The 12,968-nt window shown below is 34.3% G+C and overlaps 1 long non-coding RNA gene across 1 annotated transcript in view; it reads right to left on the bottom strand.

The window, feature by feature from the left end:
- Positions 1-645: 645 nt before the first annotated feature.
- LOC145720817 (uncharacterized) overlaps positions 646-12,968 on the bottom strand; it is a 34,736-nt gene continuing 22,413 nt past the window's right edge. Inside the window, exons 2-3 of the long non-coding RNA XR_014144025.1 lie at positions 6,943-7,109; positions 646-887 (exon numbers count right to left, since the gene is read on the bottom strand). This is a non-coding gene — a long non-coding RNA (uncharacterized LOC145720817). The remainder of the gene's footprint in view (positions 888-6,942; positions 7,110-12,968) is intronic.

Below are 12,968 nucleotides of genomic sequence, written 5' to 3'. Positions count from 1 at the left end.
CCCGGGACTCCAGGATCATGACCCGAGCTGAAGGCAGTCGCTTAAACAACTGAGCCACCCAGGCGCCCCGATTTCTAGACAAATCTTAATGTGTCCTGGATCATGACATTAGTTTTATTTAATTGGGAGAGACAGCATGCTCTGTAAAACAAATATGGGAGAATGACCTAGTTTATATTTTGGATTTTTTCACTGCAATAATTCAGCATAAATTATTGGGCTTCTTTCTGCTTTACTATACGTGGCTTAATAGGAATTTATATCAAAGCTCAGGTGCTATACTATCCTAAAGAAACAACCTGTGAAGCTCAATATAAATGAAAATGCTTTTATTACTTTAAAAAAAGCCTTAGAAAATTTTGCTTAACTCATCTCTCCAGGACATAGTCAAATGCTTTATCTAGTTTATTCTAAATTCTTTCCTACATTAATTGATGTTCTGGTATAGGCTGTTATGCGTCTATATGAAGAGATGTCATTGGAGAAATAATGTGACTTCTTTGAATGAAAATTGGAGCACTGGGTATTATACGAAAACAATGAATCATGGATCACTACATCAAAAACTAATGATGTATGGTGACCAACATATCATAATAAAATAAAATAAAATAAAATAAATAAAACACCTCATCTTCTAAAAGAAAAAGAAAATTGAAACACTAAATGTAGAAAAACAGTGAAGCTGATTACACCATAGAGTTGAACTTACATGCCCTTCAAAAAGAGAAGAATTGACCCCATTGTTCAGCAGCTTATAAACAGTCCCAATGAACAAAAATTGCATTGTGTTGAGTCTTCATTTGTAAATGACAAATTTTCAGATTTTAAGTTTTGGCCCTGATGTATACTCCAGTTGAAGTCATTTTAATCAAATAATTGTGGTTCTGGAAAACAGAACACAATTTGTAAAGTGAGAGGGAACACTATGAAATTTCCCACATTTAAAGCCTCTATTAAATCCATGTCTAGACTAAACAAGAGAACTTGTTACTAAGGTAATGAGCGAAATAGTACTGCTTCCTACACTTGTAACACTTATTTATTATATAATAAAGCTGAAGTCATTATTTAAAGCTCACTGGCATAATTGATAGATTCTAAAACTTTCTTTCTTTTGAAATATATCAGTATAGATATGGGTGGTATACTGATTTAATAAATTACTATGATCAACCAAAAATCCTGTATCACAACTTATTTATTTACATCATAAATGGAAGCACTTGAGCATTTCCTTATGAATAGCAATTTATTCACTTACATCTCAAAAAAATCAACAAGTGCCATACTAGACAGGGAATGACAGTGGAAAAATATGCCATCAAAGGAGAACTAATTATAATGGGGGAAACTTCAAATTGCCCACATCTCTGTAATCATTGGTGCTAAGAAATAACCAACACTCCTAGAAATATAATCAGCAGTGATAGAAATACAGAAATGTAAGAGAAAAAGAAAGAAATGTAATCATCAATGACAAAAATATAAAAACATTGTCACCAGTAGTTCAGAACAATCATGTAACTCTTTAATAGAATGTTGATACGGTTTATATGTATTTTAAGTCCATAAAGGGATTCGGAAAGCTGGCTATCTAATTCACATATAGCTGTTAATACAGAATAGTCATGATTATTATAAAAATCCCATGATTCTAAGTACTGGGATTGGAAGTGAGGTTTGTAAATCCTCATAAAAGTTGAATATTATCTTAGGCAAATCCCTTCACTTGATAAATCTTTCTCTCTCTTTTTTAGTATGGAGAAAGACCACAGCCATTGCATTTCTGTGTGACACCTGAGTATCTAACTGTGTCTCACAACTCTCTTAGGCCCTGCAAGTGGCTCTTTTCTGAGTTCTGGCCAGTTTTTGAAGTAACAGCTGGTAATTATCTAATTTAATCCATTCAGCTGCTCTCAACTTCTACAATAAACATCGTTAGTTCTTCATTACAACCATGTGTAGAAATATCTGAACTAAAGAAGATAATTATCCTACTTGTCCCAAGAAGGTATCAGTTAATCCTGATTATATAAGCATAATAGTTTGTTCAATTTACATTTCCTTCTGCCTAAAGTGATCACGAGGGTGTCTGTCTAGTGATGAACTGACACTTATGTGAGCATTTTATAGAATTCTATAATCCCATAAAGATTCTAGGCTGACCGTATAATTTATCGATCCAACTATATCTCTTTTGATAATGAGAACGAACTTTATTAATAATTACATGAAGACATTAGGCACATCCTATAGATAAAACCCCCACATTTCAAATTCCTAGTTATCAAAAAGTACAAGATTTATGGAAAGGAATTAAGAACTTAAGAAACGGAATATCTTAACTCCTCATGTCCTTATCAGCACAGAGGCGAGAAAAACCGTATCCTCAAAATTTGATGGGCCTAATGTTTTTGGGTGTGTGAGCTTTCAAGTGCCTGAGAATTTGGAAGAAATCATCAAAAGCTACTTCCCAACTCTATTCTTCATGGTTGAGGGGCCTTTTAAATCTAGAGTAAGACTTTCCTCTTGGAACTAAACAAATTTTCTTTCCCGGGAATAACAAGACAAATGTTCCTGTTTCCTCTAAGGAGGAGGTAAAGAACTAGTAAGGAGAGGATATCAGACTCCATTTTTCTGTACCTGAGAGCTTAGCATTAATAAAATAAGCATAAAGGCATCATTGTAATAGCATTTTTTGTGGGGGGAAAGAAAAGCATAGAACAGGGTGGGAGGTATACCAATAATTTGATGATCAGCGACAATGACCAAACAATCCTGTGTTGCTTTTGCTTTCTCTTACTCTCCCTTTCATCCCAACTGCTATTTAAAATATTCTACACTTTCCTCAAAACATACCCACTCCTGTCCCCCATTATTATTTCTCAGAGAAAATAAAAGAAGAAAAATCCCTCAGACTTCTACTCATTTGAGAAAATTCATTTGGGATGGCATTATATTTGGGATAGCATTATATGAAGACTAGTAAAATACAATCAATATCATCCTCATTATTAGAATCTGAGTGCTGCTATGGATCTCTGCATTTATCTCATGATTGTGAACTTTCTTCTTTTGTAATTTTTAAAAATTTTTTCTCATTGATATCATGAGCAAAAAATTTTTAAAAATATGAATTCTCAACAGTTTAATAAAAGTAAAAGTTTTTAAAACTTACAAACACGGTGTCTCCACATATCATTTGTATCTTCGTGAAAGATAATGCAATACTTCGATAGAACAATAACAAAATTTGGGGCGCCTGGGTGGCTCAGTCGTTAGGCGTCTGCCTTCGGCTCAGGTCATGATCCCAGGGTCCTGGGATCGAGCCCCGCGTCGGGCTCCCTGCTCGGCGGGGAGCCTGCTTCTCCCTCTCCCACTCCCCCTGCTTGTGTTCCCTCTCTTGCTGTGTCTCTCTCTGTCAAATAAATAAATAAAATCTTTAAAAAAAAAAAAAAAGAACAATAACAAAATTTACAGATGATATACAGTACTGATTTATTTTACTATTGCATGACCCTTCTGGATGATTCCATTCTGTATCTATTTCCTTATTATTCTGGTCATTTATTTAGCATGGGATAATAATTGATGAGTGATGCTGAAATAATTTCTAGAATAAAATATTGCAAAATATTTCAAAATTCTTTGTTTAAAAATTCTTACTTGTTTTTGGAAAACTTCCAATAAATTAAAAAAGCTGGAAAAGATCAATCTTTATAAGTTGTTAGAATTGTTCAATAAAAAAAAAACGTCAACATTACATTGGGCCCAGTGAACCTCGATGATACAACAAGAATTAAAGATGAAAGTCTGAGGTTACCCTCCTTGCAAAAGAAACATACCAACTGAAAATATAACTGAATATTAAAGACATAGTAATAGGGGCGCCTGGGTGGCTCAGTCGTTAAGCGCCTGCCTTCGGCTCAGGTCATGATCCCAGGGTCCTGGGATCGAGCCCCGCATCCGGCTCCCTGCTCCGCAGGAAGCCTGCTTCTCCCTCTCCCACTCCCCCTGCTTGTGTTCCCTCTTTCGCTGTGCCTCTCTCTGTCAAATAAATAAATAAAATCTTTAAAAAAAAAATAAAGACATAGTAATAATACTTATAGTAGAGGAATGAAGCCATAAACAACTCTATACTTACAACTGTTATATGAAATATAACTGGAGCTTCTTCTTGCATTTCCCAGATTACTGTATAACACACCTTATTTTTATTTTTACCTTTCTACTTCACTTCTCTACTATATATGTACATTATACAGTGGTTGTTGCATTTTCTATTTCCTTCACATAATGGGAAATACCAGTGTAGCAATTCTATAGAACTAAAAAGAATACACATCAACTTAAACTCTAGTCTTGAGGCTTATTCAGTAACTGGATGTGATTTTAGGTTGTCTTCATTGGAAACAAGATTAAATACTCTTAATTGTTTGTGAGAGGGAAAGAAGAAGCAGAGGTTAATATTGGGAATAAGTTTCTCATGAAGAAATGTCCTGATGTGAGAGAAGCCACAACCTTGATTAACTATAGATTCGACTGTTAAGCCCAACAAGGTTAAGAAAACAAACAGCAAGAGAATGGCAGTGAAGAAGAACACTTCTACCCAACTTCTGAATGTTATATTCCACAAGACAAGATGGAAGGATGAGGGAGATTGAAAAGGAATAAATATTCCAGTTAGAACACATCTGAAAGGCCTACAGAGCTTAGAACATTCAAGGACTTTAAAGAATATTTTTAAATGACTGGAGTCAAGTCTGAGGAGAGGTGACAACACGTTGAGACTGAGGAAGTTTAAGGATGGGCTTTATGAGCCATAACAAGGAACTTAAACTTGGAAGATAATAGAAATAATATACTTGAAAGATGTTTAGAAAATCAAAGTTAGGGGGCGCCTGGGTGGCTCAGTCGTTAAGCGTCTGCCTTCGGCTCAGGTCATGATCCCAGGGTCCTGGGATCGAGCCCCACATCGGGCTCCCTGCTCGGCAGGAAGCCTGCTTCTTCCTCTCCCACTCCCCCTGCCTGTTTTCCCTCTCTCGCTGTGTCTCTCTCTGTCAAATAAATAAATAAAATCTTTAAAAAAAAAAAAAGAAAATCAAAGTTAGTTTACTTGGTGACTGACCAAATACGAGAAATTTATTGAAAAAAAGGAAATTAACAAGAATAATTTCTAGGTTTCTGGGTTGGCTGATTGGATGGAGAGCAGTACCATCAACTGTGAAAGAAAACTAAAGAAAGATTTGGGGACAAAGAGGATAAGTTCTCTTTTAGACATATTCAAATGTGCTTCCATTTGAAAACATTCAACTAAAGATGCTAATAGTTGGATATACATATTTAGAAATCAGGAGAGAAATATAAACTCCATGTATTCATTTGGGAATACATTAATTAGTACATAATACATTAATACTATTAGTACTATTAGTATTAACACTATTAGTACTATAATACATTAATAGTAATTAATAATAAGTAATTACTATAATCAGTATAATTATTACTATAATTAGAGTGTTGTTCACACTCAAAAACCTATGCCCCAAAGTCACAAAATTCTAACTCATGTATGCGAATAATTGCCTTAGTAATTAATATCGTGGGGGCTATGTAACATCACACAGGATTTATACGTGACTGGAGAAGAGAAGAAGGGAAAAACTAAAACAAAAATGAAAATCCCTGAAGTAATAAGAACGTAGAGGAGAGTAAGAACAAAATCTGGAAAAGAATGGTAAGAAACAATCAAGATAGTATGGCTTTGGAGAAGGCAAGGGAAGAGTGTTCATTGGAAGAAGAAGTGATTAGTTATGTTTTTAAAAAGTGAGGAAGGAAAGCAAAATAAAGGGCAGAATAGTGTTCACTGGATTTGATGAGAAGGAGCTCACTGAGGAAATTAGTAAGGGCAATTTTAATGGTGCGGTGGTGTTGGAACGCATCATAGCTGGATCTGAGGAAGGGCAGGTAGTAGTAAATGCAGGCAATTTTCAAGAAGTTGGACCATGCTGAAAGCCAAATGACAGTGTAATAGCCTGGAGTAGGGCTATTTTTGTGGGATTTCAAGTTTATACAGTAGGTCATGTGGACATATTAGGCAGTAGGCTTTAGAAGAGGCTGTGCATGTGAAAGACCCCAAACTTAACAGCTTTATGGTAACTCAGCCTGTGGTAATAGTCAGATGAGGCCAAGGATAGAGGAGGGATTTATTAGGTTCCAGAGATTAAATCTACTTACAAGAATCAGCAGAAAGGAAGAATTTCTTCATCTGGATTGCCTAGAAAGCTCATCATGAGGCTAGGGCTTATATGCTATTATTTTAGAGACTTAAGGACTAAAGTCTCAGGGAAGGAAAGGGAGAAAAAAGGGGAGTCAATCAGTCAAACCAATGAAGTCTCTATGACTGGACTGACCACTGCTTGCCATCAAGTATGACTGCTCACTCATTCTCAAAGGTCCAACCTAGTACATCTCAGGGAGTCCTAAGACAACAAGGGCAGTGATCCCACTGGTGAATGGTTCATTCCACAGACTGAACTCCAGGCTGTGCATGAAAGATGCCCCTGGTGTCTTAAGCCTCATCATTAATAAGAATTGCTGGGGCATGACATAAGAAATGCACCAACTCAGGAATAGCTGCCCTCATGGAGGTGGATCAAGTTCAAACAGTTGATTAGCTCAATGTGCACTTGGTGTGGAAAAAATGGGCAAAAAGTCCTGGAGACAAGTCAGATTTAGAGGATCTGATGTGATGCATTAAAGGAGTCTGATACACAGTGGTTAAAATTATAGAAGTGATTAAGCATAATCAATAGAACATTTAAGGTAAGTAATCCAGGACAGAAATGAAAGAATATAGTCTAGATTCTGTTGTTCACACTCAAAAACCTACGCCACAAAGTCACAAAATTCTAACTTGTGTATGCGAATAATTACCTTCATCTAGCCGAGGAGATATCTGGGCCTGCATTAGCGTCCATGTGCATGAGATCATATTAGGGGTTGAGAAGAAGAGAATAGTCACCAGCACAGGTATCTTCTTCATATAATATCCTAATGTTTGGCAGAGTGCCTGGAATACAGTTGGTCTCCAATAAGTGATTCTGAAAGAATAAAGGCAAACAGCAGAAAAAATGTATAATTCACTTTTATATTTACTTAAAACTGACATAATAAAATCTTCCATCTCCTTTTCCCACAACACAACAAGTTTATCCTATAGGCTGAATCTATTGTTGATTGATATAATATAATCATTCACAGGCAGTGATAGAGAAATATGTCTATTTGCTACAACATCTGTCTATATTTGTAAAAATTTTAAATTTCTTTCATTCTTTCAAATGTGTGCTTTAGAAAAATGCTCTTGTTTTGTGGGAGAACATCTTCCAAAACCATAAAAATATTTTCCACTCAGAAAAGCAAAGCTGTTTATGGCATTTCCATTTGAAAATAAAATAAACCATTGGCTAATAGTATGACAATTGGCATTGTTTTGTCACTGAATATCTATCTAATTCATGATTCAACAGATCAGACATACAGTTTTAGGTCATATTTTAAGATTCTTGAATGTATCATCCATTAATCTTTAATTCTCCATATTACGTAGTTATGCTTTATTCTTTGCCTTTCTCCCTTTCTTTAATATCTGTAAAGCCAAATGGACTCTATCTTATCAGTCTTCTCAAGGAAACAAATGTGACTTAGGTGATATATCCCTTTTTATTGCTTTTTTTTTTCTATGTCATGTACTTATTCTCTTAAGTTTATCACACCTACGTATATTTACCTAGATTTCTCTTCTTTCCATTTCCTTTGAGTTTCTAGATCATCAGTAAAACAAACAAGCAAACAAACTACACCAAACCTCATGTTTAACACAAATACAAGTGTATTTCTTGCATACATCACAGCTTGATAAGTATAACCAGCATTCTTCTCTATGGAACAATTGAGGCACCTGGTTCTTTTCTTCTGTCATATTCTAGGTCTTCTAGCACTCTTTAATGGCTGTCACATCTAGACAGCAGATAAGGAAGAAGAAAAAAAACTAGAAAGAGTTGGAAGCAAGCATACTTACTCACAACTACATTGTCTTGGACACAAGACATATCACATTCCAATGGCAAGAGCTAGTTATATGCCCCATTTAGATGAAATACGTGGGGGAAATGTGATCTAGCTGTGTGTCCAGGAAAAGGCAAGGACATCAATGGTGGTGAATCCCAGCAATATTTGTCAGTCTGGTTTTGTGGTCACCAGATAGCCCATTGCTCTCTTCACATATAGAACATACGAATTCTATCCTCAAGGGAAAAAAAAATCCGCAGTCTCATCACTGAATCCAACTCAATATCTGTACTCTCTGGAAGATGGGTAGTCTTCCTCATCAGATTCATAGCGATTCATGTTCTCAAGACCTATGAAGTAAAAGAAAAATTATCTAACTCTTTAATGGTATAGTAGGATCAGGATAACTGTAATAGACATTTCTGTTTGGTAGAGGAAAGATTAGAGACACACCATTTAGCATGTTTGGAATCCTGATGGGCAGGTGGTATAAGAATTCACTGTCATGGACATGAAAGAAGTTTCTTGATTAAACTGTGGTTCTTTCTGGAAAATATTCTTGAGAAAATTTTGGTCATCTATATGGCCCCTTGTTCTACTATCTGGGAAAGTTTTCTTTAGGCATTATTCTCAGTGGCAATATCTGAAGTGGGTTTTGTTGAATGTGATGTCATTGGGACTGTACAGTTCTCACAGTTTCTTATGCAAGTTTGGGGGCCCACCATATGAGTTTAGGCTTGCACCATAAAGGCTTTTCTCCCAAATACATGGCTTTTTTGCCAACACAATTTTCTCAAATTCTTAATAGACTTCTGACCTATTCAATTACAATCATTTCTCTGGGAATTTCCGCCCCCCCCATTTCTAAACTTTAAGCAGTAAGAACCATGTACAGAGGTATATACATTGGGCTGCTATAAAGACCACATAAGCCATTTCCCCACTTCAGAGACATTGTGCCTCCAAATGATGGCATGACAGATGAATGCAAATTCAGGAGATGGAGAAAGGCAAACAAAGCCCTGATGAATTGTTTTATCCACTGGACCAAGTCTTGCCTGAAGCCATAATAAACCATGAGACATTATTGTTATATAAGTCCTTGATTGCTTGCTATTTCAAGGGATTTCTTGCATTTGTAAAACAAAAACAAGAAAACAAAAAAAGATCCCAACTAATGCAAGATAAAAGTTGTATTTCATCTGTATAGCTTCCATTTTGTACAGAAATTTAGGAATAATTATTATTTGAGTAGGGTGGCTTTGATAGAAAATAACAAAAACAGAATGTATTGGTTGATGATGCATTCAATTTCCTTCCTTTTTCTACTTTCTAGTTTAGACTGATTATAAGAATTAGTAGTTTATGTGGAGTAAGAATTGGCCAAAGGGAAATGAGACACACAGAAATGTTCCACAGCAGAAGGAGAGCAGTGGAAACTGTCAAAAATTATGAACAAATATTAATGACAGTATAATTTATCATTAAAGAAACTAATAAACTAAATCAAGCACGTGAATATTTTTCCCATAAGGGGATCTATTTGCATTTATACTTACTGAATGTTTGCTTGATATGTTTTGGAAAAATACTGTAAAATAAGATTTAGAGTAAGAAGAACATAATTTTATAATCATTTTGCATGCCAAATATCAAACACCAGAAATAGTTCTCTTTACAAGTGAGCCTACAGATGGTGACTGCACTTATGGTGGTGAGCGCTGAGTAAAATATAGAATTGTTCAATCACTGTGTTGCATACCTAAAACTAATGTAACATTCTATGTCAATTATATTTCAATGAAGAAAAGATGTAGTAAGCATGCTACACAAATGTGTTTTACCTTTCACAGGATTTACTCACATTTAAAAAATTTCACATAACATAAAAATTAATGGAATTTCAATGGCTAAGTTTTGTGTGTCTACCTGAACATTTAGAAGATAATTGCCAATTATCATTAATCATATCACTAAACTTTTATTATAAAAAAATTGAAGTAATTTACTCTGAAAGGTACTTTCCTCAAAAAAGATACAAAATTTGAGATAGTTGAAAATTATAAGAACATGTATCAAACAACAAAATTATTGAAGAAATAATCAAGTTATCACATTCTTTTCTGTAAAAACAAAGACAAAACAACCTGAAATCTTTTATTAACTTTGAAAAAATATTGTATAGCCCATTTATTTATTTATTCATACATTTTTTAAAATCGAAGGAAGATTAGCATACAGTGTTACATTAGCTTCAGGTGTACAATATAGTGATTCAACAATTCTATACATTACTCAGTGCTCATAATGATAAGTATACTCTTTAATCCCCTTCACTTATTTCACTCAACCCCTACTCACCTTCCCTTTGGCAACTACTAGTTTGTTCTCTATATGTAAGAGTCTTGTTTTTTTGTTTGTCTCTTTTTGTTTGTTTTGTTTCTTAAAATCCACATTGAGTGAAATCATATGGTATTTGCCTTTCTCTGTCTGACTTATTTTACTTAGCATTATACCCTCTAAGTTCATCCATGTTGGTGCAAATTGTAAGATCTCATTCTTTTTTGATCCAGTAATTTCACTACTGGGTATTTACCCAAAGAAAATGAAAACACTAATTCAAATAGATATACACACCCCTATGTTTATTGCAGCATTATTTACAATAGCCATGATATGGAAGCAACCCAAGTGTCCATTGATAGATGAAAGGATAAAGAAAAATAGTATAAATATATAGTGTGTATATATTGTGTGTATATATATATATATATATATATATGGAATATTACTCAGTCATAAAAAAGAATGAGATCTTGCCATTTGTAACATATACAGCCCATTTAAATCAACTGTAAAATTGACTGTGGTGATCTGCAAAGCTGGATTGCAGTCTGTAAACAGAAAGCAAAAGTTTTAGCTTAGAAATCATGGACTTAATGGAAAATAAGAATAATATCAAATATGACTTTTTGCAAGAGAAATTCACTTGTCTATACTCTAAAATGTGTAGGTATTTGAGCCCTTCCCATCTTCAATTTTCAAGTGCCAAAGGAGATTCTTATTATGTAGCTGTGATAGCTAAGGATAATATCAAACAAGCAAAAAGGAGTGTGAGAATGTTTCAAGTTAGGCTAACATTTGGGAATACCACCAGCTGCTCTCTTTTACAATGAAGAAAAAAAATAGCTCAAAGGCAAAACTGTAAATAAAGTAATTTCAATCTTATTTTACAGGTTGGAAAATATTCACAATGAAGTCCTTTAATGAGTTTGCCCTTTTCCAAGCTGCCTCACAGTATAACTAAAATTAGGTAACACCCTAAGGGAAAATTTGAATAATACTGTTATTTATGTCCTATTAAAAGGTATTACCATATTTTACCATAGAGGCTTTGCAGTATTTTAACATAATGCCCACAAACTCAATTTTATGAATTAGTGAATAGAAGAACAGGCATTAAGCAAAACAAGAAAGATTTGAATTTTTATTCATTTTAACTGCTATGAATTTTAATTAATGCTTTGTTGACTGAATATTTATACATATTTATATTCATACATAATTATATATATCACACATATATGTATATGTATGTCTATACCTATATGTATACGTATATTTATAGATAGATAGATGGGTGGAGAGAGAGAAAGACCTAACATATGACCACAAATACAAGTGATGCTGTTCAATAGTTAGGGATAATTCGTTTGTTAGTTAAAATTCCAAACCACGATATAAGTCTAGCTAATGGCAGAAATTCATAATAAACCAACATTTCTTCTAGGTTCTTTCTATAAATTACAATGTCTTTAAGAAATGTGAATTAATGTGTAGGTGTTTATTTAACAAACTATAAAAGTTGTATTTTATTTCTTTGTTTTCTGAGAAAATTTCTCAGGAAAATTAACTTACCGAGGGCTAAAAATATTTTCTCTTAATTTATAAATCATGATGAGTATTTGACCTATTATTATGACTGTGTGGGTGGATCATTAGACATAAGTGAAAGAAAAAAACAGTTTAAAAGGAGCCAAGAAAGTAGATGCTAAGTTTCATTCAGTACTAACTCCACTTTACCATTACTTTTCAAAAGCAATCTAAATGTCAAATTTCTGACGCCAAAATTGGTAGCAAGTAAATCACATAGCACTAAACTGCAAAGTGGCATGCAAAATTTAGAACAGTAGGTTGTATATAATTAGGAAAGAGTTTGTGCTTCTAAATATAAAAGTCCTACATTCAACATGAGGAAATAAAACTCTTAGGAAGAAGGCAGTCTGGTTGCACTCTTTAAAGACTCTTAATACAAACATAAGGGCAACAGATAAAACATGAATGCTCACTTAGGAGAAGCAGGCTTTTCACAGGCAAATGTGTAAGACCATTAGTGGAACTAATCAGAGAATGCTGTTATGTTTTGCCTTTCTTTATCCTTAAATATTTTGCCTATATTCCTTCCAATGGAATCCTTAAGTTTAAGGCAGAGTCATGTCAAACATAAAAGAATTTTTAAATCCCTTGAATATTCCATTCATTCGCTAAACAAATAATTCTGAATATTAATAGTCAGGTAGTATTTTAAGTTCTTGGGATACAGAATTGGAGAAGGAAAAGTCCCTGCCTTCATAGCACTTAATAGTGAAGGAGGCAGATGGCAAACAAATATAAATATAAATATATAATAAAATGTCAATACTCTCATGAAAAATAAAGCAGAGACATCAGATAAAAAGTGATGAGGGTGGGGGATAATTTACAAAGGACAGTCATTCTACCTCTTTCAGAAGTGGTCTCATTTCGGGGCGCCTGGGTGGCTCAGTTGGTTAAGCGACTGCCTTCGGCTCAGGTCATGATCCTGGAGTCCCTGGATCGAGTCCCGCATC

This window comes from Leptonychotes weddellii, chromosome 3 (assembly GCF_054177405.1).
Source record: "Leptonychotes weddellii isolate Sample4059 chromosome 3, ASM5417740v2, whole genome shotgun sequence".
Classification (NCBI taxonomy): Eukaryota; Metazoa; Chordata; class Mammalia; order Carnivora; family Phocidae; genus Leptonychotes; species Leptonychotes weddellii.
This window is presented reverse-complemented; position numbering and strand designations above follow the sequence as displayed.